At 45.3% G+C, this 25,115-nt stretch overlaps 1 protein-coding gene across 1 annotated transcript in view; it reads right to left on the reverse strand.

The window, feature by feature from the left end:
- The window catches only part of CHRM1 (cholinergic receptor muscarinic 1), a 148,733-nt gene extending 135,551 nt beyond the window's left edge, over positions 1-13,182 (reverse strand). Inside the window, exon 1 of the mRNA XM_029612176.1 lies at positions 12,968-13,182. The gene's annotated coding sequence lies outside the window, so the exon portion shown is untranslated. The remainder of the gene's footprint in view (positions 1-12,967) is intronic.
- Between the last annotated feature and the right edge of the window lie 11,933 nt (positions 13,183-25,115).

A 25,115-nucleotide genomic window follows, 5' to 3' on the forward strand; every position in this document is an offset into this window, starting at 1 on the left:
AAGAGTTATAGTCAGTAGTCAGTGGATTTTGAGGAGTGCAAGTGAATCCTGAGACGATGTGAATACCCAAGAGACACAAAACTCTTCGCACACATTAAAAGCATGTATTGAGCATAGCTGAAGAGTGGATCCTCAATGGACCCCCCCCATGCAAGCCTCACGCTGGTACACATATAGCATGAATATAGCACAGATAAGTGAAGTACAGTTCTTCTTTAGAACCCCAGAATATGAATATCTGGCATAAATATAACAGCTCAGATTATTTCCTAACGATATAAGCGCTTTAAAAAATGAAAATTGAATTAAAAAATAATGAAAATGAGGAATAGGGCCATTTGAATATATTTCTTATTTCATAAGAATTCCCCAGTTGGCCGATGGTTCTAGGATTTTCAAAATCCCCCACTCCCTGTCGAAGGTGCTGGATGCATCAGGAACCATGTGAATCACAATCACTGAAAGGTTTCAGGCATCACTGAGAGCCCATGATGTCTCTTGCCTCCTTCAGGCAATATAACTGGATATTTTGGCAACGCTTATCACTCACCTGACTGCCCTTGGGGTTTTTTTGTTAACTCATCATCTCTTCTCAGCTCATGCTTTGGGTTAGGGATGGTGTTCAGACCCAGGAGACTTCAGGAAAAGGGACATGGAAGCAAATAAATAGACCAATAGATAGCCCAGCTCACTAACCTCCCATCTGCCCTGATGCTAGCTATATAAAAATAAAACAAACAAAAGCCCATGGTTTTTAGTTAAACAGACAAAAAAAAGAACTTTTCTTAATTTCCACTTACTGAAAAATATCATCCAAAAAGGAAATATCTATGCAAATGTCATTCAAATAGGAATGCCACTCACCTAAAATCCTTAGATATTAGATTTTTTAAGATTTTTCAAGTTTAAATATATAGCCGCATCATCAAGCCTGACAGCGTACTCCCTTTGCATTCAAACGTGGAGCTGCCCGGTCTTCTAATCATCTGCGGTCACAGTCTTTTTCATTTTTTCTTTTTTCATCTAATTTTCTTTGAAAACAACTTTTACATATGTTCTTGCATGTCTGGTCAATATCTTCAATTCGATTCTCAATTCAGCTCGTTTTTTTGCATGTATGTTCACAATTCTCAATTCAGCTGAATTGAGAATTGTGAATTCCTATTTGAATGACATTTGCATAGATATTTCCTTTTTGGATGATATGTTAGTTAAACAGGACAGGGCCCAGGTAAACTGCTTGTCTCTGCTGCTACCATGTGTAGGATCTTTCTGTCTGATTCACGTCGCAGAAGGCTTAGCTCTTCCCCTCCCTTTCCCTGCCAGGAGCTTTCATGGCTCATGTGTGTCCGGCCTCCGCTCCTTCAGGTTCCTCTCAGTTTCTTGAGGTTCAGTTCTATGGGCAGAGTAACGGCAGAGCAACAGAGTGGGCACATGGCGAGCTCACGCCTCCCGTCCCTTCAGCCGGCTCTTCTCCTACAGTGCATACTTCTTTGTGTACTCAGAAGAGGGGAAGAGGAGCAGCAGCAGAGACTGGGAATGTGGGCCTACTGGGTCCCCAAGCTGCCCACCTCCTGTCAATGTCGCTGGCCTTTCAGCCAGAGGGGAGGCAGAAGAGGGTCTGCCTTTTAAGGATTAGTACAACTTTCAGGGAGGGAATGTCCCGCATCTGTGGCTGCCCTAATTCATGAGGTGACCGGGGTTTCTGAAAGAAGGCTGCGGGACAATTGTGAACTTGCTCTTTTATTAAAAATGACCTTCTCCTTCTTAGGGGCTGGAGTCATATACTTTATTAGCAAGTCTGGATGCCAGACAAGCCCTACGACATTTGCCTAAATGTCCTCTCCGCCCTTCCCATGCTGATATTCTGTTTTTTGAGGGTTTTTTTTTCCTGCCCAGAACCAGTCCCATGCTAGAGAAGGATCCTTTGGCTGGAAGTATTTATATTTCTTCTGATGGATGGAGGCATTGCGGTCTGCTTGTTCTCAGCCTGACTGACCAGGGACGGCAGGGACCGCCGTGTGCTTTCTGCACACAGACCATTAAACATTCCCTCACAATTGCCATCTCTTTGCTTAAGCAGGTTAAAGGAGGACGCTGAACAATGTTTAGCATAACATCCGTCATTTATAAAACGCCTCTGGCTTTCTGCTTTCTAACTCGGCAGGCAGTGGGGATGCAAACCTTACTGGGTTTAAATGAAAGCTGGCTGCATTTTTATGAATCTAAAACTTCCTAAGACTGTGCAGCATTTCTGACCAGAGATTTGCTTTCTTTTTTTATTTAAAAGGAATGCAAATGTTGAAACTTAAAATTTAGAACCACTCTAATTTATAAAAACTGAGGGTGATTCTAGTCCTCCCAAATCCATACTGGGACATGGGCAGTGACTAAGAGGGAAGAGTGCCCCTTAACACCTTGCTGGTACACTGGGTCAGTACTGGCCCAGAGTCCCTAACCCCATGCTGGTGTGATGTGGAAGAGAAGGGTCTGAGAAGGGGCTAGGAAGTGGGCTATACAGAGCAGTCATATAATCTCCTGTTATAAATCTTTTCACCTCACTAATAGGCCAATGCAATATCCTGTGCGCTACATCCACACAGTTTCTTAATGTACAAGTTACTTTATTTTTGCTTTAACTTCCAATGCAGTAAGCTAATTGTATGCTAATGCATCAGGAGTTGAAAAGTACTTTCAGCAAAGCCCGAGCACACGTTTTCACTCAGGAAGGGAGGGGCTGAGGAAACCACCACCAAAGCCTCCAGAGTGACAGCCTCTTTACCGTATTGTACCCTACAGACCAGGGGGTGGCCAAACCTTCATGCACCAAGAACCAAGGAATCAGCGTGCACAGTACCGAAGAGCCTCGCATTTTTTAAGATCTGGAAGGGTCCTCTTGAAGGAGCAGGGCCGTTGCAAGGGGTAGCAAGTACAGTATCTGCCAAGATACTGTGGGAACATCTCATTTCCCTTTTGAGTCCGTGTGCAAGTCCAAATGGGGAAGGGGAAGGGGGCGGGGGGTGAGGGATGTTATGCTGAGGCTGCTGAGAGAGAGAGGGACAGACAGACAGACTGCGTGTGAAAGAGAGAGCGCGAGAGACAGACAGACATTTGGCAGAGCATGAGAGAGAGGGAGATGCTGGTCAGAGCCTGGTGGAGATAGGGGAGGAGAATTAAGAGAAACATTTAGGGACAAGGTGAGTAGATAGAAAGACCGGTGGGGAAATTCAGAGAGAGAGAGAGAGACAGACATGCTGGTGGGGACAGGGTAGGGGAATTAACAGAGTGGGACAGCCTGCTGGCAGGATTGGGAAAGACTGTTAGGGATAGGCTGGGCCTGAGAGAGAGAGGTTTGGCACGGGGCGGAGGTGTCGAGAGAGAGAAAGATACTGGTAGGGTTGAGGGGAACACGTCCTCCACCCCCCACCCCCCACCCCCATGCAGGGAAGTTGCTGGACATAACATTGCCCAGACAAGGATTGCTTTTGGCACCCCCTTCCCCTTTTGTACATGCACAGACTCAGAAGGGTAGTGAGATGTTCCCCCAGCTCGGTACCCTAGGCCCTGCTCCTTAAAGGGGACTCTCCCATATCTTAAAAACGTGAGGCTCTTTGGTATTGTGCTTTCTGATTCCTTGGCTCTTGGTGCACGGGAGGCTGGCCAGCCCCAGTCTACGGGATAAACCCACTGGAGGGTATGACAGCCGCAGATCTGCCAATGCAGCTACATTTGCTGTGAATACACCAAAATCATTGAAATCTTAGTCCTGAGGGAATTCTGTGCTACTGCGGAGTGCAGAATTTGCGCAGAATTCCCCTCCTGCGCAGCTGCGCAGAAACTCCGTTTTCTGTGCAGAATTTGGCAGGCTCCGGCATGCTGCGAGCGGGGCCCATCAGACTCCTGGTGAAGATGAACAGGCCCTGGTGTGCCTCGAGCAGAGGCTGTCCCAGTCATGGCAAAGGAGCAGACCCTGGCGTGCCGCAGGCGGAGGCTGTCCCACTCGCAGCGAAGATGAAGCAGGCCCAGATGTGCCATGATCGGAGGCCATCCAGCTTGCAGCGAAGGTGGAGCAGGCCCCAGTGAGAGTGAGTCTGCATAAAAGATTGTAAGCCCTCTGGGGATAGGGAAATACCTACAGTACCTGAATGTAATCCACTTTGAAGCGCTGAAAGAAAAGTGTGAAAGGTGGAATATAAATCTAAATAAATAAAAGACTGCAAGCCTGGGTGGTGAAAAAGAGAGCATGTGTGAGGGTGCATTGGTGTTGTAGCCAGAGAGAGGGAGCCTATGTGAGGAGATTGTGAAGGAGTGTGTATGTGTGTGAGATACTGAGAGCTAGTGTGAGTGAAAAAGGGATTGTGTGTATGTGAGGGTGCTTGTTTGTTTGTGAGAGAGGGAGCCTGTGTGAGGGTGTGTGTATGTGTAAGAAAAAGAGCCTGTGTGAAGGGATGGGTTTATGTGTGAGAAAGAGCCTTAGTGAAGTAAGGTGTGTGTGTGAGAGAGAGAGGGAGCCTATGTGTAGGGGGGCATGTGAGTGAGAGAGGGAGCCAGTGTGCAGAGGTGTGTGAGAGAGAAAAATAGGTAGTCTGTGTGAAAGCGTATGTGTGAGAAAGAAAAAAAAAGCCTATGTGGGTGTGTGTGCGCAAGAGAGTAAGCCTGTATGAGGGGGTGTGTATGTGCAAGAGAAAGGGAGCCTGTTTGAGGGTGTGTGTGTGTGCGCACGAGAGGGAGTCCGTATGAGGGTGTGTGTGTGCGCGCGCAAGAGAGAGTGTATGAGGGTGTGTGTGTGTATGCGCGCACAAGAGAGGGAGCCTGTATGAGGGGATGTGTGTGTGCGAGAGAGAGGAGCCTGTATGAGGGGGTGTGTATATGCACTAGAGAGAGGGAACCTATGTGTGTGTGTGTGTGTGTGTGTGAGAGAGAGATAGAGAAAGAGAGAGAGGGAGCCTGTATGAGGGGCAGTACTAAGAGAGGGGTCAAACTCTGGGAGTGGAGTTATAGTAGAAGGGATTGAGCCTAGAAGGGGAGGGGAGAGATAGTGGCAGGTGAAGGAGTTGGGGCCTGAGAGGGTAAAGTGAAAGGAGACTGGCCAGGGGAGTAGGGAGAAAGGGTGGAAGAGACACTCTTACAGTGAACTTCTAGGGAAATTCTGCTCAAAATATTTCAAACTCTGCATCTTTAAGTAGTAGCTTTTTTTGTGTATTACATTTTAAATTAATCACTTAAAGACTGTCATGCATATTGTGTTATTTTGACCAGTATAAAGTATGCAGAATTGTGCAGAATTTTACATTTTTGTGTGCAGAATTTTACATTTTTTTGGTGCAGAATTCCTCCAGGAGTAAAATCTGCATCCTGACTGGTGAAGGATTAGACAAAATGGCAGAAATGGTCTTACGTCTTACAGAAAAAGAAACCCGCCCTTTCTTCAGGCTGGAATTAGCATGTGTCATGGGCCAAGGAGACCTGTTCCTTCCTCAAGCTGAAATCAGTTTGTGTGACATAGAAAGACCACCTGCTCTTTCCTCAGACTGAAGTGTGTGGAGATCTGCCCTTTCAGTCTGTAATTCACACATGCACAGGCCAGTGCAATATGGGCGCGTAGAAAACGGGCGCCCAGTGCTGAGCGTGCGCTTTCCTAATGTGTGCCCGGCTATCTCTTCTGGGCGCCCGATCCAATATTTAAATGAGGGGATCGCGCTAAAAAGGAGGCGCTAGGGAAAATTGTGTGTCCCTAGTGCCTCCTCGACCCTGGACCGTGTATCTTGTGCGTGTACACCGAGCGGCCAGAGTTTGTTTTTTTCCAAGACCTTTTTTTTTGTATCTGGATCTGCTTTCTCTAGTTCCTCCTGCTTAGTATTCCGACGATTCTAAGAGGAGGAATCACAGAAAGCAGGAATTTTTGTGTTTCTTTTCTCCAAACGAGTCTTTGAGCACGGCAGACCTTTATGCCAGCCCAGGGGTGGCGTAAAATTTGCCGCCTGGCAATGGGCGATTTTGGCCGCGTGGGGAATTTTTTGAATCACGGGGATTAGCCAATAGCCTCACCTGCATGTACTTTACATGAGATGGACGCTGTTAGCTTTGCGGTGGTTTGGACGCGCGTTTCGGACGCGCTGATCCCTGTTTTGCATCTGGGGGGGGGTTATGGACGCGCGTCCGAAACGCGCATCCGATCGCATGTAAGGCCGTACGCGCCCTGGTAGTGTATGAAAGAGACCTGCCCTTTCCTCAGGCTGGAATCATTACAGTGTGTGCAGGAGGCCTAGCTTTTCCTTATTTGCGTTTCTGTGTTCACCTTTTAATGTCCAGGAAAACAAGGATGAAGGCCTCGGCGGTCTCCGTGGCTGTAGCAGCCAATCCTGTGCTGACGGCATGCCAGCCTGGTTTGTAAGGGGTGGCCCCTGGTTCCAGCCTTTCCCGGGTGGGTGAAGTGGAGTTAGTTTTTTGTTGGCTTGATTTTTTTTTTTTTAATTTTCTGCGCACCAGTCTCCCATTTCATCTTTTCTCCTTACCCAACTCACTCCCCCACAAGGCAATCCCGGGGTGCTGGGTTCGGAAGAGCTTAAGGTCTGCTTTAATAAATGCTCTGTCATAATGAAAGAATTAAAAATTAAATTCAGGAAGTGGGGGCATTGCTATTCTTTTTTGTTCTCTTCTTTTAGGGAGGGGGGGGGGCTTTAATAAGTGAATGGTGTCCTCCCTCCCCTGTCGTGCTTTAAATGCTTCATTAATGCAGAAACTTCTCCCGTAATGCCTCAGAGACCATGGCTCCCATGAATACTCCCACGCACAGCTGCAAGCTTTGTCCTTCTCCTCCATGCTGTTTATCCACCCACCTTCCCCCTCCCCCCACCCAAGTCCCAAGCGGCTTACAAATACGCATCACAGTGCTCCCCTAATGTGGCCGCTTTCTTGGCTGTAAGCAGGAAGATGTGCCAGGATGGAGCATGTCCCTGGCGGGGCGCACGCCACCGTGCAGGCAGCTCCCTGCCTCACCCCTGCTACTGGCCAGGCTGGAAGCACGCTGGGCCTACAATTATTTGTTCCTCTGTCAATGCTGCACCAGCCATGTGGGAAAGCTGGCATTGCAAACTTAACGTACCCTAATATGAATGAGCATGGGGTGGCCAGCCGTCTCAAGTTGTGTTGCTGATTGCCTGGTTGGATAGGGGACTGGGTCTTGGATTAAGTATGCAACTTGTAAGCACCAAAGGGCAAGGCCTGGAAAAGCTGACCAGTGGGAAAAGGTGGAGGTCAGCACTGTCGCGAACATTAGAGGTGCTTGGGGCAAATACGGAAGGCAGTGGTGAATACAGGCTTAAGAGAACAGGTAAAAGGTATGGGGAATGGGGAGCTCGTGTTGGTTTAAGTATAGGAATTTATATGCTCATCTACTGTACCTAGAGTGACAGAGAACCAGAGAGAGACCTGGGCAGACTGGATGGGCTAGTTGGTCCTTATCTGCTGTCGTGTGGTATTTTACTATAATACCACATGTTACTATAACACCACATGTTACTATAATACCACGTTACTACCACGTTACTATAATACCACATGTTACTATAATACCACGTTACTATAATACCACATGTTACTATAATACCACGTTACTACCACGTTACTATAACACCACATGTTACTATAATACCACGTTACTACCACGTTACTATAATACCACATGTTACTATAATACCACGTTACTATAATACCACATGTTACTATAACACCACATGTTACTATAATACCACATGTTACTATAACACCACATGTTACTATAATACCACGTTACTACCACGTTACTATAACACCACATGTTACTATAATACCACGTTACTACCACGTTACTATAATACCACATGTTACTATAATACCACGTTACTATAATACCACGTTACTATAATGTTGAGCTAAGGCCTCACTGTCTATATCCCACTCACAATAGCATATTGAGGACCACAGGGAGTGGGGTAGGCAGGGGGTGAGAGCGCTTGACCTTGCTTTTCATCTGGAGGAAGTTTGCAGCCTTGTCTAATTTTGTGAGGGTTGGGGTTTTTGTTTGTTTTTTTTAAAGTCTCAAGCCTCTCTTTCATCCCACAAGTTTAATCAGCTTTGACTTCTATTTTCAAAGAACACTCAATTGCTCTACTTGTGTTCAGAGGGTGAACCAGTCCTGGATTGACATTTCTCATCCCCCCACTGCATGCAAGGACTTATAGTTCATGTTACTCTTCTCCGAGTACTACATCACTATGCATGTTGATTTGTATTTATTAGACAGAACGTGAAAAAATGTACCAGGGTGTGAGGGCCTTTACAAGGAACTGTATGCACTCTCTTTCTCAATTCCTAGAGATAAACCCCTCAAAAATATGAATTATAACTTTGAAAACTGCCAAGCTTGCCCACCACTATCACATTGTCATCCATTCATTGTTACTGTAATGAATTTTATGAAACAATGAATTTTTGGAAATGGAAAATTTTCCACAGAAAAATAAAGCATGGGAATTTTTTCTGGAAAACTTTCCTCTCTACATTGCTGATTCCTTTATACATGAGATGATAAAAATGCCAACTTGAATACTTGTCTTGCCTGCAGAATCCAATGGCTGAGATACCGAAAGTGATTGATATATGTTCAGAAGATAAATGGGTAAGTAAAGGGTGATTAATTTACCCTTTAAAGTAATACTACAACAAGGAAACATTCCATGAAACTATCAACCGGCAGATTTAAAACAAATCCCACAATCAAACTGTGAAATCTGATGTCAGCGGGGTTAAGAGGTTTGGACAAGTTCCTGGAGGAAAAGTCCATAAAACATTATTAGCCAGATAGATTAAAGAAAGCAAGTAACAGGATATAGATCTGCTTTATGGGATCTGCCAGGTACTTGTGACCTGGACTGGCCACCGTCAGAGACAGAATGCTGGGCTTAATGGCCCTTGGTGTGACCCAGCATGGCATTCCTTATGTTCTTATGTTAAGCAACAGGAGAAGCAAAATCCTCCAACATGGAGTTTGATTGAAGCAACTGCTGCCTATGTTTCCCCTGCTGTTTCTACTGCTGCTCTGGTTGCTGTTGCTGCTACTGTTTCTGCCTTTCCTGCAGTTGCTGCCCTCTTTCCCCGAGTCCTTGTAATCTGCATATTTCCCAAGCACACAGACAAAGCATATGCACATGAAAGATGTAACCTTTGGTTCAAGAATTTAAAAAGGTAGCAGGAAAGCCGGACGACTGCTTTAATAGTGAGGTGAAAGAGGCAATTAAAGCCAAAAGAGCATCTTTGAAAAACTAGAAAGCAGACCCAAATGAGAAAAATAGGGAAGAGCATAAACCCTGGCAAGTTAGATGAAAAAAAAAAGTAATTAAGCAGGCTAAGAGAGAATTTGAAAAGAAGCTTGCCATTTATTTATTTATTAGCTGCCTGGTGACAAACTCTAGGCAACTTACAAAGGTAAATACAAGTAGTAAAATGTTTTTCAAGTGCATTTGAACCAAAAAACCTGTGATGGAGTCAGCTGGGCTGCTAGTTGACCAACAGGTCAAAGGAATGGTCAGGGAGGACAAGGAAATAGCAGAAAAACGAAATGAATTCTTTGCCTCTGTCCTCACTGGAGAAGATGTCAGGGTCACACCCACACCAGAAAACATCTTTCGACAATGTTAACTCTGAGCAACTAAAGAAAATCACTGTGAAACTGGAGGGTATAATGTATCAGATTGGCAGACTAAAGAATAGCAAATCACTGGGACCAAACGGCATTTACTGCAGGGATCGAGAGGAACTAAAAAATGAAACTGCAGGCTTGTTTCTGGTGATCTGCAGCCTACCATTTAAAACAGCCACAGACGGAGGACTGGAGGGTGGCCAATGTAAAACCAGTTTTTAAGAAAGGGCTCCTGGGAAACTATAGACCAGTGAACCTGATGTTGGTGCCCAGATAAATGGTAGAAGCTATCCTTAAAAACAAAATTACTGACCACATAGACAGACATATGTGAGAGTCAATATGTTTCTGCAAAGGGAAGTCTTGCCTTACCAATTTACTAGATTTTTTTAAAGATGTAAATAAACATGTGGATAAAAGTGAGCCAGCTGATGTAGTGTATTTAGATTTTTGGAAGGCATTTGACAAACACATCCCAAGAGACTCCTCAGGAAAAGTCATGGGATAGGAAACAGCGTCCTATTGTGGACTGGTAACTGGATAAACACAGGAAACAGAGGGTAGGACTAAATGGTCAGTTTTCCAAATGGAGAAAGGTTGTTAGTGGAGTGCCCCAGGGGTCTGTACTAGAACCTGTGCTATTCAGCATATTCATAAATAATCTAGTAAAGAGAACAGCGAGTAACAAAATCGGAGTTGCAGATGACACAAAATTGTTTTGAGTCGTTAAAAAAGCAGCAGATTGTGAGGAATTGCAGAAGGACCTTGTGAGACTAGGAGACTGGGCGTCTAAACAGCAGATGCAATTTAATGTGGACATGTGCAAAGTAATGCACGTAAGGAAAAATAATCCCAACTACAGATACACAATGCTGGCTTCCTTGTTAGGGGCCACCACCCAGGAAAAAGACTTTGAGTCCTTGTGGAAAATACCTTGCAAACTTTGGCTCAGTGTGTAGCAGGGGTCAAAAAGACAAATTGAATGTTGGGAATTATTTGGAAGGGAACAGAGGATAAAACTGAGAATATCATAATGCCTTTTAACAGATCTATAGTGGGACTGCAACTTGAGTATTGCGTGCAGTTCTGGTCACCCCATTTCATAAAGGAAAACGTGGACATAGAAAAGGTACCAAGAAGGGCAACAAAAATGATAAAGGGGATGGAGAAAGCTAAACAGATTAGAAGAAATGACTGAGAGGGAATATGATTGAGATTTATTTAATCATGAGTGGGATGGAATGGGTAAACAGGGAAGAGTTATTTACCTTTTCAAACAGCACTAGGACTAGGGGACACTCCATGAATCTAGCAACCAGAAGATTTAAAACAAACGGTAGGATGTATTTCTTTTCACCCCATGCACAATCAAGCTATGGAATCTGTTGCCAGAGGATGTGGTCAAGGCAACTCACATAGTGGGTTTCAAAAAACAGGCTTGGACAAGGTCCTGGAAAAAACATTCATAAACCAGGTTCATAAGCCTTAGGAAAGCCATTGCTTATCCCTGGGAGTGAAACAGATCAACTATTTGGGATCTGTTGGGTACCGTGACCTGAACTGGCCACTGTCAGAGACAGGATACTGGTCTCGAGAGACCCATTGGTATGAACAGGAAAGCAATATTCTGCAGATGGTCACACATTTATGGCTGACAGCTGGGATGTATATGATAGGAACGGCCTGCTAGACCTGACGGGTTAATTGGTCTTTATTTGCCCTCATTTGCATTGTTACTATGAATTTTATCAATGACACTGCATCTCCACTAATACATTCCCTGACACAAAAAATCCACAAAAAACTTTTTCATATTAAAACAAAAGCATTTTGGGAGGGATCTGCAGGACCATCTTTGCCTAACCTCCAAAAAAATACTTTTGCTTTAATATTATAGATTATTTTCTATGTTAAAATGGGGTAGAGGGATTGATAATTCATCCAGCAGTTGAAATACAGCAAAATTATTTGTGAGCCATTCTGATTTCTGTAGTACTCTTCAGGAACCGTATGAGTTTACAGCTGATTGCAAGTTTTTCCCACCAGGCTACTCCGTCCATTTATGGGTCTGAGTAAATCCAGGTTGGACTGAGGGGTATGGACAAGGTTACTGTGCTGATCATAGTCAGAACCATCCCAGCACATCAGGTATCGCACTGAATGCGTTTGATTACAGCACAGACGGTTGCACAGCAGACACTGGGGAAGGGTCAGGGCAACCCAGAGAGGTTTGTCCAGTCTAGGTTTGCCTCATTGCATGGATGAACATGTAATTCTTACTTAAGGAAATCAAAACTACAGTCTGGGGGACAAACCCAGAACTGGATCAGTATGTTCCGGTTGACCTGAAAGGACAGTTTCAAAAACAAGAGGCAGGGAAATCATGAAAAGTGCACACCTGTTTTTGCTGTTTGTTCCAGCTTTCTGCTGCCCCTTTTAGCATCTGTCCCATCTGGAGTTACAGTGTCATGAACCTTCACTTGAAGCTACTTAAGTTGGGGAGCATGGGGGGGGGGGGAATCATTTGATTCTCCCTCTTCCCGTTTAGCTGGACCATCATAAGGACAGCCCCTCTGGGTGAGACCCAGGGACCTGGCACAAGCACCCCCTTGTCAAGCTATGGCCAGGCACACCTGCCCTCTCCTTTGCCACTGAGCCACTGGGAATATGTTTTGGGGGGTTTTGTTTTTTTTAAAGTAAAAATGTAAAAAAGAAGAATGAAAACGTAAGGAAAAATATTTTTGGGCAAGAAAAAGGAATAAGGAAGGAACGTTACGGGGAATGCAGTAAAGTCAAGAAATGATTACTATTGACGTCCTAACAAAATCCTGGACATTTTTGTCTGAAGGACAAGATTTCAGTTACATCCGACCTGTATTTACAAGAAACACAATTCCCCAATACATTTCTCCGGGAGCAGACCGAGTCTAAAAAACAAACCACCGGTCTGCAGCCCGAAACTATGCGCACACGAGGAAAGCAAGAGGCGAGGGCGGGACTGGAACCCAGCTCTGCGCCTCGCTTTTTAAACGCGTGGCTGAGCTGAGAGGGGCTGTGCCCACCTGCGTTTGCTGGGGACGGAGGAAGGAGGGCTACTTTCGGTTTTTCCTCCGAGATCACCAGTATTGTGCCACATAACATTTTGAGCGCCAAAGTCTCCCCCTCTGACAAGCTAAAAACACAAGGGCAGAAGCCAAGCAACGAACCCCGAGAAAGAAGACGAGTGAAGAGGGGAGAAAAGAAAGTGAAATATCTCGCCCTGATCCCATTAAAAAAACAACTCCTTACCTTTCTCACGTGCATCAAGTCCTCTTGTGCCGGAGGCTGTACCCATGAAGTCAAGGTCAAATTCCCTAGAAAGGAACCGCATTCTTTCGCTGACTGATGTACACGTATGTCTATCTATCCTCATAATGCTGCTTTCCCCTCTTCTTAAGATCTTGCTTTAAGTGCCCAGCCTCGGCACCTGCTTCTCGCACGGTGCTGCTGTCACTCCGGATTAAACCGGCAACAAGGTACAAGCTCGGCAGCTCCCTCTAGAGGCTGCACAGAGCCTCTACTCCTTTCAGCGCTTGGGATGCAGAGTCGGGGGGTGGGGTTGGCCGCTTGTTGTTGTTGTTGTTTTTTTGAATCTGAACACGAGTGGATACGAACCCACTTTTGGCTAAAGTTGCCAGTTGGCTTTGTTTCTGCTGGTCAGCTCGATTCAGTTCCGCCTTGACCCTATTGCATTATCCCCCCTCCTTCCGCCTCCCAGCAAAAGCAGGTCCGCAAGTGCATGCCAGCAGAGAGCGGGGTGAAGCCAGACACGGATCAGCACCAGCTTCGTGATATGTTGATAATCTTGATTTATCGATTATTCTTATTATTATCTGCCCTTGCAGTCTCTGTTGTAAACCGCCGGGAGTGGCTTGTATCAATGAAGAGATATGCATTCCAAATGTTATTTCATGTTTTGCTGTAAACCGCTTAGCACCGTTTCTCTGTTGTAGGCGGTATAGAAAAAAACTTTTAAATACATAAAATATCCTGTGAAAAACTGAAAAATGTACCTTAAAACATACACACTGATCAGAGCTGCCCGCAGAGCAGCCAAGTGACCCAGTTCAAGGAGGGAGACTTTTGGCCAGTCCTGGATTTTGAATTAATCTTCCAATGCATTGTGGTATTTGTAGTTCCTGCTTTTCTACCATTCTAAATCAGCACTGCAAGGGCAAGAATGCATAATTTCATTTCATTGATTTCAATTTTTATACTGTTATTCTTAAAACTAACTCCAAACGTTTACAATGTAAGTGGAGTACAACAGATAGAGAAGCATGATTCACTATAATCAACATAAGAATCACATATAAACCAGAAAACTGCATCCACAAACAACGGATAGGATGGGATTGTTGGAAACCAGGACTGGCTTAAAATCTCCTTCCTTGAACTGGTCACTTGGCATCTCTGCAGGTAGGAAAGAGTAAGAAAAAAAGTCTTGTAGGGAAAGAATCCTTATTGGGTGTAGGGAAGGTGGGCCATATGATCTTTTTCTGCCATCTTGTTTCTATGAGAGCTTGAGGCGAGAGGCAAGAGAGAGGCCGCCATAAGGGAATGAGTAAGGAGAACGTCCTGACAAGGGGAGGGAGGATCCCTGATAAGAACCAGATGGGAAGGAGTAAGGAGGCCTTGTGGGAGAGAGGATCACTAATGAGAGCTGGGTGAAAACAAGTGAGGAGAGAAGCCCTCCCATGGGGGAGGATCTTTGATGAAAACCGGATGGGGAGGCCTTGTAGGGGTAAGAGCCCTGATGAAAACTTTATAGGAAGCAGTAAGGAGGCCTTGCCTGGGGAGAGCAAGACAGCAAGAGGAAATGTGGAAAAAAGGATTTGCACTCACAAAGTGGGGAGTAGCTGGCTTGTTACGGCAGTTACTACCCCAAACCAAATAAGCCTGATACTTCACTTTCAATGCATATCCAGCATAGCTCTCTGCTTCAACGGCAGGGGAGAAGAAAAACTGATACTTCACGCATATCCAGCATAGCTCCCTGCTTCAACGGCAGGGGAGAAGAAAACCTGATACTTCACGCATATCCAGCATAGCTCTCTGCTTCAACGGCAGGGGAGAAGAAAAACTGATACTTCAGCATATCCAGCATAGCTCTCTGCTTCAACAGCAGGGGAGAAGAAAAAAGGATTCGCACTCACAAAGCGGGGAGTAGCTGGCTTGTTACGGCGGTTACTACCCCAAACCAAATAAGCCTGATACTTCACTTTCAATGCATATCCTGCTTCAACGGCAGGGGAGAAGAAAAACTGATACTTCAAGCATATCCAGCATAGCTCTCTGCTTCAACGGCAGGGGAGAAGAAAAACTGATACTACAAGCATATCCAGCATAGCTCCCTGCTTCAACAGCAGGGGAGAAGAAAAACAACCAATAAGGGCTGAACAACACAGTCTGGGTAAAACAAATAAGCATGGGTGTAGCTTGCTTATTGCGGCGGTTACTTCCCCTACTACCCATAACTAATCAAGCTTGATATTTCACTTGGTTGCAGCTCCATCACTGCTCTCTACATTAATGGTGGGGGTGGAAGGGAAATAGAACCAAAGAGCTAAGAGAAACAGATAAGTATGAGAAAAAAATGTGAAGCTTGCTGGGCAGACTGGATGGGCCGTTTGGTCTTCTTCTGCCGTCATTTCTATGTTTCTATGTTTCTATATGAGAGGCAGGCAGCCCAAATCCTCTGGTTATACCAAAAAACTCTCAAGCTCAATGCCCAGGACCAGCTTTTTCTGCATCCAGGGCAGATATTCAGAATTATTCCCTCCCCCCCCCACCCCCAACCTTTGACTTACCAATGGCTGCTCTAGCATAGTCCTATGTTCTTTGTTGGCAAAGGAACAGCTGTGCCTCTGGTGGTACAGTACCAGCAAAGCACGCCCCTCCCTCTTCCCTCCTACCCAGCATCCCACTCCCTTGTCCAGCGTCCCCTTTCTCTTCCCCCCATTCCTTCCGCTGCATCCCCCTGTGGGCTGCATCTCCTACTCCTTCCCCTGCATCCCCCTTTAACCTGAACCCATTCCAGATTACGTTGTTTTCCAGATTACATTTTCATCTTTTGGGAAGGAAGCATTTTTGCTGCCCCCCTTTCTTACCTAGATCTGGAGTGTAATGGCTGTTCCAGAATAGGCCATTCCCTCAGGAGGGTCACAGAGCTAGTCTTTCAAAGAGGAGTTGGAGAAGAAGACCATCAGGAGACCCCCAAACTAGAGTTTCCACCCTGGGACCCGGGACATGGGCAGTGAAGATCGGGAGTGCCCTTCTGAAATCTGATAATGTTGGGTGAAAGGGGAATCCTCCCTGGTTAGGATACCGCAGCCCCTTGCACAGACATTCATTCGATATAATGGATGGATTACAAGTTCCAAGTTTCAGAAAAAGAGGATACTTCCGCAGAGGGATACATCAGTTAATCTTGTACTACACCAAAGACAAGGAATCTAGATGTATTGATTTGGTTTGAGATAACGAAGTAGATGACCCACTGTATCTTGAGACTTCGTGGTTAAGCGTGGTAGATCAGGTCCAGGCTGCACCATCTAGCAGCGTGAGCTATTCCTTGATCACAAGCCACCAAAGCTTCACATCATTCCTGGGTCAGCGCTCTCTACCCAGCATTCACAAGTAGTGCTCTAAAAAATTATTACCCAGCAATCAAAGATAAGGGTGCACCAACGAACTGCAGCACAATTTTGGGATATTCCACTAGTGCAACACACATGGACATGCAAGAGGTTAAAGTCATTGAGTTAAAACAGGTTAAAGATAAAAGTTGTTAATACTTACCTGGAGAATTCCAGAATAGCCTGAAGAGCTTGTAATAACAAGTTAGCACAAAGAATCAGATTTCTTAAATTAAAATTGAAATTCAACATTTGTTCTCATTAAGAAGTAACTAACTGGGAAAATACTTATCTGATAGGTTCTTGGTAAGAAGTAATCCTTGTACAGGAACCGGTTTCTACTCCAAACTTTGTTAAGAATTAGTGTGAAAGTCACATATGGAAAATTGTTTTGTGCACCCGAAGTAAATTATTTCTCATTGAACTTATTGACATTATTGAAAGGTTTGTTTTTTCAATAATTACACTTGTTTCTAGAAGTGAATGACCTAGAAAATTATCCATTTGCTAGCAAAATAAAAGCCTTTAATGTAATTATAAAAGTGCCTCTGAAATAATTTTTCTGTTTTGATTTATTTTCTGGTAAAGATACTCTGGGGGTGCAAACTATCTCCATACCATCTTTAAAAGCGGAAACCCCAATTGCCTTACCATCTGGCTACCCATGTGACAGTGCCCAAGATAGTTTGGTGCCTAAGAGTGTTTTCATCAGGTGGCGGTCACGAACAGGACTCGATTAGTTTTTACTGTAAAATCAGATTTGAATCCTAGCATATGTATAGTATTTCTGTACCACAGCATTTTTACTCTTGTGTCTGGGTAGTGAACCGTTTGTTTCTCAGCACATCCAAAATGGAGGAATGGGAACAAGAAAGAGAGGAACAGCAAGGAAGACTGAAAGAGACTTCCGGTGATGTCCGTTGTCACCAGGGACAACGGAGGAAACCTGAGCTCCGTGGTCCCCCGCTAGCCTCCCCCCTATCACTCCAAGATAAAACGGCCCTTGCCTCGGGGGGGACTTTGGAGAACGATGAGACCCCGAGGCTGTTGATTCCGAGTCAAACGGCGACCGATGGAGGTGGATTCGGCCCGAGGTTGAGGCTGCTGCGGCGTGTCCAAGATGGCTGCTGACATGCTGAAAGGCCCTTTCTTCCCACGGATGTAAGTGAGCGATCCCACGGCGTTTTTTACTCCAGAGACCCCCGAACACTTCACTACTAGTCTTGGGCCCTGGCAGTGAGTCTGACAGGGAGTGGCAGGGAAATACCAGAGAGGGCAACTGCCTGGCTGTGATGGTACCTGCCCTCACAAGGTACTGTAACTGAGTTTGATGGGGATAGGGGGTCGGATCCCTGTGAGTGAAAGCGCTGCTAAAAAACTTGGGAGCTCTTGTCACTTCTGCTCTCCTCCCTTCTACTGGTGTGGAGGGGAGATGGACTGTGCCCTCTAAGTGTTCCATGGAGGCTCCCTGCCCAGCCCAGGTCTGAGACCCTGTTCCGAAGGGTTACTAACACTGAGGGCAGCAGCTGACTCCGCTCCAAACATTTACTTTTAAACTCAGCTAGCTTGCTTGGACTTTTCATCCCAGATTTCTCATTGGTGTGCGCTAGGCATCTTTTGTTTGCCTTCTTGTCCTGGGGGCCCCTTATTGTCTGGGGGGGGGGGAGGGGGGGCGATGTAACAGAGGAGCGCGCGGAAGAGTGTTGTCTGCCGCTCTCGTCCCCCTGCTGCCAAGATGGCGGAGTCCCCTGCAGGCACCAAGGTTTTGGACTCGCTGTCTGCAGACGCTTTGCTTCAAATCTCTCAAAGTGTCACAGCAGCATTAGAGCTTCGCCTTACTAAGATACAGGCCTTTATGGACGACATCAAATCGGCCTTGGAAGGTCAAACCAAACAACTAGACGAGGCAGAGCACGTCCTGTCGGACCATGGAGACCAGCTAGGCGAGTCAGAGCGCCACGTGGAAGCGCTGCAAGCTACTCAACGAGACTTGCTAGCAAAAATTGAAGATTTAGAAGACAGAAGTCGAAGGAATAACATCCGTATCATTGGGGTCCCGGAGTCAGTCAAGGAAAGTGAGTTGCCTGAGTTTGTGAAGACTTGGCTGCTGGGGCAGTTGGGCTTGGAGTTCCCTGTGGCCCAGATGGTCTGTGAACGAGTTCACCGAGTTGGAGTCCTGCGCGAAGGGGCTGCAAGGCCCAGACCGGTACTGGCGAGAGTTCTGAATTGGACCCACAAAACACAGGTCATGAGGGCTTCCAAGCAACGGGCTTCCGTGGAATACCAGGGCCACAAGATTCTTCTCTTCAACGACTTTTCAGCGACTACGACAGCGCAATGGAAGAATATGTCTCCAGCATGTACGGAATTACACAAGCGGGCCATCAAATTTGGACTGCTCAATCCGGCCAAGTTGCGTGTCTTCCATGATAATAAAGTTCTCTTTTTCACCTCTAGAGACGACGCAGAAAAGTTTATAGCCACCTTGCCCCACGCCGTGGGCGAATGATGGTCAGTGTTTTGATAGGGTTTTTCATCCGCTGTCTTAACGATGGAAACTAGCTGCAGACTTGAGCTCCTGTTGTCTGGGATGTATTTCTGCGCTTGCTGACCATGGGAACTTATTTCCAGTTTATGTCATCAAGAAATGTTATGGTTTGACCTATGTCTGATACTCGAGGACTTGGAATGGGACCGGGGTGTCGGGGTCCCTAGAGATAAGGGACCTCATAGCTCTACAAAGACTTTAAGATTATGTCGTTTTTGACCGACTGTTCTATCACGTTCTGTTACTGTTTGGAGGGGGGGTTATGGGAGGCCTAGAGGGGGGCTTCTCTCCACCATTACAAGGAGTGGGGGGGGGGGGGGGAGGTAGCTCTGAGCCTCCTGGGGCATGTGACTGTGGTGTGGGTTCTGTGTGTATGCATCTGGATATGGCTGGGGAGTGCCTGGTGTGGCTGGTGTGAATGGTGTGCCTGGGTTGTGTGGATGTGTTTGTTGGGGGTGGGGTTGGGGTTACTGGGAACCTTGGGAGACACCCCTCTTGAGATGGATATGAGGCAGTTTTTCAGGGACAATAATGTACGTCTCTTGCTGTTGTCACCATACAATCCCGGAGGCTCAGGCTGGGGAGCCAAGGGATTTGTGCTAATCGTATCCACTCTGAAGTATTTTTTGTGGAGGATCCTTAGGTAATCCCTGACATGGCTGCGGTAAAATTTACATCTCTTAATGTAGATGGTATACATTCCCCTATCAAACGGAAGAAATTGCTCATGGCCTTTAAGCGCATGGGGTCACAGGTTGTGTTTCTTCAGGAGACCCACCTGTCGGCGTGTGAACATGCAAAATTACAGAGGGAATGGGTGGGTCAGTGCTTTTTCTCCTCATACTCATCACGAAAGCGAGGGGTGGCTATACTAGTTCATAAACAATTGCCCTTCCAATCAGAAAGAGTATGGCACGACCCCGATGGTCGCTACGTCATTGTCCAGGGATTATGTAACCAGCGAAGAGTGGCCTTATGCAATGTATATGCTCCTAATGTTTATCAACATGAGTTCTTTACACACCTCCTGGGAATTCTGGGGGAACTTTCTGACTGTGTGTCGCTGGTAGGAGGGGACTTCAATATGGTAGCTAATAGGTTGGAAGACTGCAAACCTCCTAAACTCATAGAGCCCAATGATATACACAAGGGCCCTAACTTTTTGTGTCACGAACTGCGGCTGCTGGACTTATGGAGAGCTCTACACCCTGAAGAAGACTGAAAGAACTGGAGTGGGAAAACAGAGAACAGGCTGAAAGATTGAGAAGATCCAGCGAAGACAGAGGAGATTTTGAAGGTTCAAGTGCACTTGCCAAAGTAGGTATTAGAGAAGGTGGGAGACGCTACCAAATATCCTGGACTCTATGTCCCAGGAGATGAAAGAATTACAGATTTTAGTGGATATCCTCTAGGATCCGGTGATCCAACAACTGAAAAATGGATTAATCAAACAAGGTCTGCTCTACACATCTTAAGAGTCCCACCAGAGGATCAGTGGAAAGTAGTTAGATATCCTTAAGCTGCATAAAGGAGAGAGAGGCAGGGATGTACAACTGTTTTACCTTCTAACAAAAGAATTTGGAGATAAGGTGCCCTTGAATGTCAGGAAGCCTGAATTTTTTGAACGGAGATAGCTACCAGGAGAAACTGTAGGGCTTTTGGTTGCCATTTAAATGATCTAATGACAAAGAGATTGGTGAGAAAGGCTACAGCTATACCTGATGAAGAAGATGTTTTGAAAGAACAACTTGTAACTGGTCTGAGAGATGATAATCTCCACACAGAAGTTAAGAGAAAGAACAAAGACTGCCCTTATCTTTCTTAGCAAAATTTGTTTGACATTAACCATTGAATGGTCAGAGGAAGAGGAGAAACTTCTGGGAGAAGGAGATAGAGAAAGGAGTGTTAAGTTGCTAACAAGAAAAGGTGAGGGAGTTGTCAACAGTGGGCGAGCCAGGTCCAATTTCCTGGCAATGCAACAACTTTGCAACACTGTGGGAAAGATGGGAGAAACACTGGGAAAAAGACAACAAGAGCTTTTCCAGGTGGTGCAAGAGAGCAGGAGATCTCCAACAAGAAATAGGAGATCAGAGAATCAAGAGAGAATGAGTACCAGACAAGGAACTCCGGAAAGAAACAGCAGAGGAGAGTTAGTGTGTTACCTGTGTAGAGAACCGGGACATATAGCAAGAAATTGCAGAAGTTAAAAAGTTCCTGAATTCAGAGAAAGGAAAAGATTCTCTGAGACTAAGAGAGATGTAAAACAGTAATAAGTCATCCAGAGGAGAAGGGGCAGATGCAGAGAGTGAACAAGAGGAGATTCCTTCAGTGTCCAAGAAAGAGGAAAGAAGGAAAGAAAGAGATCATGAATTCTCCAATTCATCCAATGCTAGGGGAGGTATTTGCAGCGTGCAATCTGAGAGTCATAATGGGAGTCTGATGAGACCAAATGCCATTAGACCATGACCAGTGATGGAAGTACTCATCGGAGAAACTCCAGTTAAGTGATTGATTGATACAGGGTTGGAGGTCAGTATCCTTATAGCACGCTATTTTTACTGGAATTTTGCAGAAAGTAAGCGCTTGTTAGATACTAGATGGATTAGATTAACTGCAGCCAATGGTTTGGAGATTCCATTGGTAGGGTGCATGGAGACTACCATAGAATGCTTTGGACAAAGGATCCCAAATTATTGCATTTTCATTGCCAGAGATGATCCTGGGAATGTGGAGGATAGTAAAGAAGAAGCACTGGGATTAATAGGCACAAATGTGTTAAAAAAAACCTGAAAGGCCTATTCCAGCATCTGAACTGAGAAGGATCCAGTTCAGACCATAAAACCATGGCAAAGATCAGAGCTAAGTTGGTGGAACACCAGCAGTATCTACAGCAGCCTGGGAGTTTAGGTTTCATTAAGCTGGTGGGAAACAAGTGCTTAGTTATTCCTCCATTCACAAAAGCCATCACTCAAGGCATATGTCTTAAAATGAAAAGACTTCCTTCATGTTCAGTGATATTAGAAGCTTCACAAAGTGTATTGGTGCCTGAGGAGTTATTGGAGGCAAATGTGTTAACCAAGACAATGGAGGGAAGACTCCCTGTCAGATTGTTAAATGCCAACAGAAAGACCATACAGCTACGACCAAGGTCCTGCTTTGCAGAGGTAATGAGACCAGAAGAGGTTATTGCCAAAAATCAAAGATGTTTGTGCTTTGAAATGGAAGGTTCACAACTGACAGTTTTTGAAAGTTCAGGGAAGCCTGACAAGAACGATTTTTCCTGAAGTAAGAACTGATTGGGATACATTATCAGTAATTCAGCAAAAAGCTTTGAAAACATTGCTGATAAATCATAGTCATGTGTTTTCAAAAACAGATCAAGACATTGGGTACACAGATGTACTGAAACATCAGATAAACACTGGCCACATGCAACCAATCAAGCAACCATGTCATAGAGTATCTCCACACATTTATGATGAATTCAAGAGACATATCCAGGACTTAGTTGACCAGAAAATCTTACAGAAAAGCTGCAGTCCTTGGGCGTCTTCAGCTGTTATAGTCAGGAAAAAAGATGGAGGTATGAGTTTCTGTGTGGACTTTCGCATACTCAACAGTATAACAGTGAAGGATGCTTTCCCACTTCCCTGGACAGAGTAATCATTGGATACCCTGGGCAATGCCAAATACTTCTCCATGTTAGACCTCACTTCTGGATATTTCCAGGTGGTAAAGGACAGCAGAGACAAGAAGAAAACAGCAGTGACACACTATTCGGTGTGTTCTAATGGAACCACATGCCTTTTAGATTATGCAATACTCCAGCAACATTTTCCAGATTGATGGAATGAATACATCTTCGATATAGTTCTTTTATATCTGGATGACCTTCTGATAGTTTCAGAAGATTTCGACAGTCACTTGGAAAGATTTTAAAAAGTCTTTACTAGACTTCATAAATATGGGCGCAAGCTAAAACCAACAAAGTACACTCTCCTATCCAGAAAAATCAAGTTCTTGGGACATGTTGTGTCAGAAAAGGAATTTCCACAGATAGTGACAAGACCAAAGTACTTAGAAAATGGCCAACTCTGAGAAATGTGAAGGAGGTGAGAAAATTCATTGGCTTCACAAGTTACTACCAGAGATTCATCCTCAAGTTTGCACAAATAGCCAAAGCATTGCATTTCCTAATGGGCAGTCCAAATCAAGAAACCCATTCCATTTGAATGGTTTCCATAGTGTCAAATGGCTTTTGATACTCTGAGAAAATGTCTGATGATATCACATATATTAGCATATCTGGATTTTTCGCTACCACCGATTCATATTGACCACTGATCCAAGTTTCTCTGGATTAGACGCCATGCTGAACCAAGTGCAAGACGGAGTTGAGAGAGCCATTATCTATGCAAGTTGAGGGTAAAGGAATGCATACATCTGATAAATGGATGCCTTCAGACCTATAAAAGCCTGCACAGGCATCTGACTAATCATGCCTAATCCGAAAACCCCCTTGCCCCTCTACCCACAACCCCACTTGCTTATTGAATTTTTTAAACCCGCGCTTCCAAAGAGGCTGATCCACTTGAGCACGATGTTCAACCACCCAAAACTAGTGCTTGGCATCATGTTCATCAAAGATGCAAAATCCTTCTGATTGCTGCAACTAACTCCCTACAAGACTATGTATTCAAGTCATTACCCCCAAAATGCACTACAAGGACTGCTGGACTTCAATGATTCTTTGCAAGTCCATGATAACTGGCAATAACTGATTTCAGATCATCCCATGATATCCGAACCAGCAAACCCGTTGACCTTCTGTTGATAGACCTATGTGAACTCCGTAGGGTAATGCCAAAGCCCTCCTATGAGCCCAATGGATGAAAGAGTGGCTCACGACCCAAGTATACTCATGGTCAATGCCTCTCACCCCTGACCTTGCAAGAAACAAAAACAAAAGAATTAAGCACTCTTACATAAGAATTCACCTCCTACAATAACAGGCTTATCTCCCCGTCTGTACGTAAGAAGCAAAAGCCTTGGACCGCCACTGACCAATACTTCAGATTTGTTCCTGAGACAACTATGCCTCAACTGCACTAGTAGCCATGCCTATAAGAAAGGAATGCGCTTTATACAACTTAACATTCCAACCCAACATGCCAATGACAAGGCACAGCACACTGGCAAACCGAAACCGCGTCAAAGGTAATCCATCAGCATGCACCAAAAAATGACCATCTTTCTCATCTTACTCATAAAAAAGCTTGCGCGCATTGCACTGGACAAATCGAAGCATGAACCACGCTCCCCAACTGAACCCACTGCCCCTTGCCCCACTGATCAGTTTTGGACTGATGTATACACAAACGCACTTGGTCATCCAGAACATACACATGTTCCATTAACAAACCCCTAGTTCCTGGGTACACCACCAACTCAAGTTCCCCCACCCGCAGCACTGCAAAAAATGCAAACATAAATGCCACCTGAAAGAGTAATACCTCATATGAGGACCAGTAAACACCCAACAAACATCTCGATATGGCCAACAATTCCGAATATTGAATTGGCCTCCTACAATCCTTCTTCACCCCCCCCCCCTCTTTTCTGCCAACCAATCAAGAGGCATTTAAAGCAAAAAGTTACCGCCGGATTTCCCCATCCCAGAATTCTAAAAGAAAGAAAACCCCATCACTTGAGTCCTTACCATCATCATCAAATAATTCATCTGTTAAGCCCACAATATGAACTGCACCATCTGCGCATCTCTCACCGGCCCTCCTCTCCAGCTTCAATCCCAAAGGAAACTGGAAACCACACGTCGTCCCTTGAAATAGGAAGCCCAAGTTGCTGGAGCCATAGATGATTTAATTGGTTTCCATCCTCTTTTGTTCCATACTGCCAGAGGTATTTCAGAATGGCTACTCCAGATTCCTCCACCTGAGGAGCCAAAGCCCAGAAGATGTCCCATTTTGAACGAGAGAGTGTAACAGCAATTGAATTATCAACTCCAGGAACATTCCTCGCAAAAGTAGTTGTTGTGAGTGAAGTGTTTAGTGGACCTTTAGGCCGACCTGTGAGAGACTGGGGAGAGGTGTACTATAGTCTCTCAAGAGTGACAGGTCGGGAGGCGGATACCAGGCAGGAGCTGGACGTGAGCTTCACCCTGGAAGCTGGTACTCCCCCGGGAGGAGCCCGT

Source organism: Rhinatrema bivittatum, chromosome 8, assembly GCF_901001135.1.
Source record: "Rhinatrema bivittatum chromosome 8, aRhiBiv1.1, whole genome shotgun sequence".
Lineage (NCBI taxonomy): Eukaryota > Metazoa > Chordata > Amphibia > Gymnophiona > Rhinatrematidae > Rhinatrema > Rhinatrema bivittatum.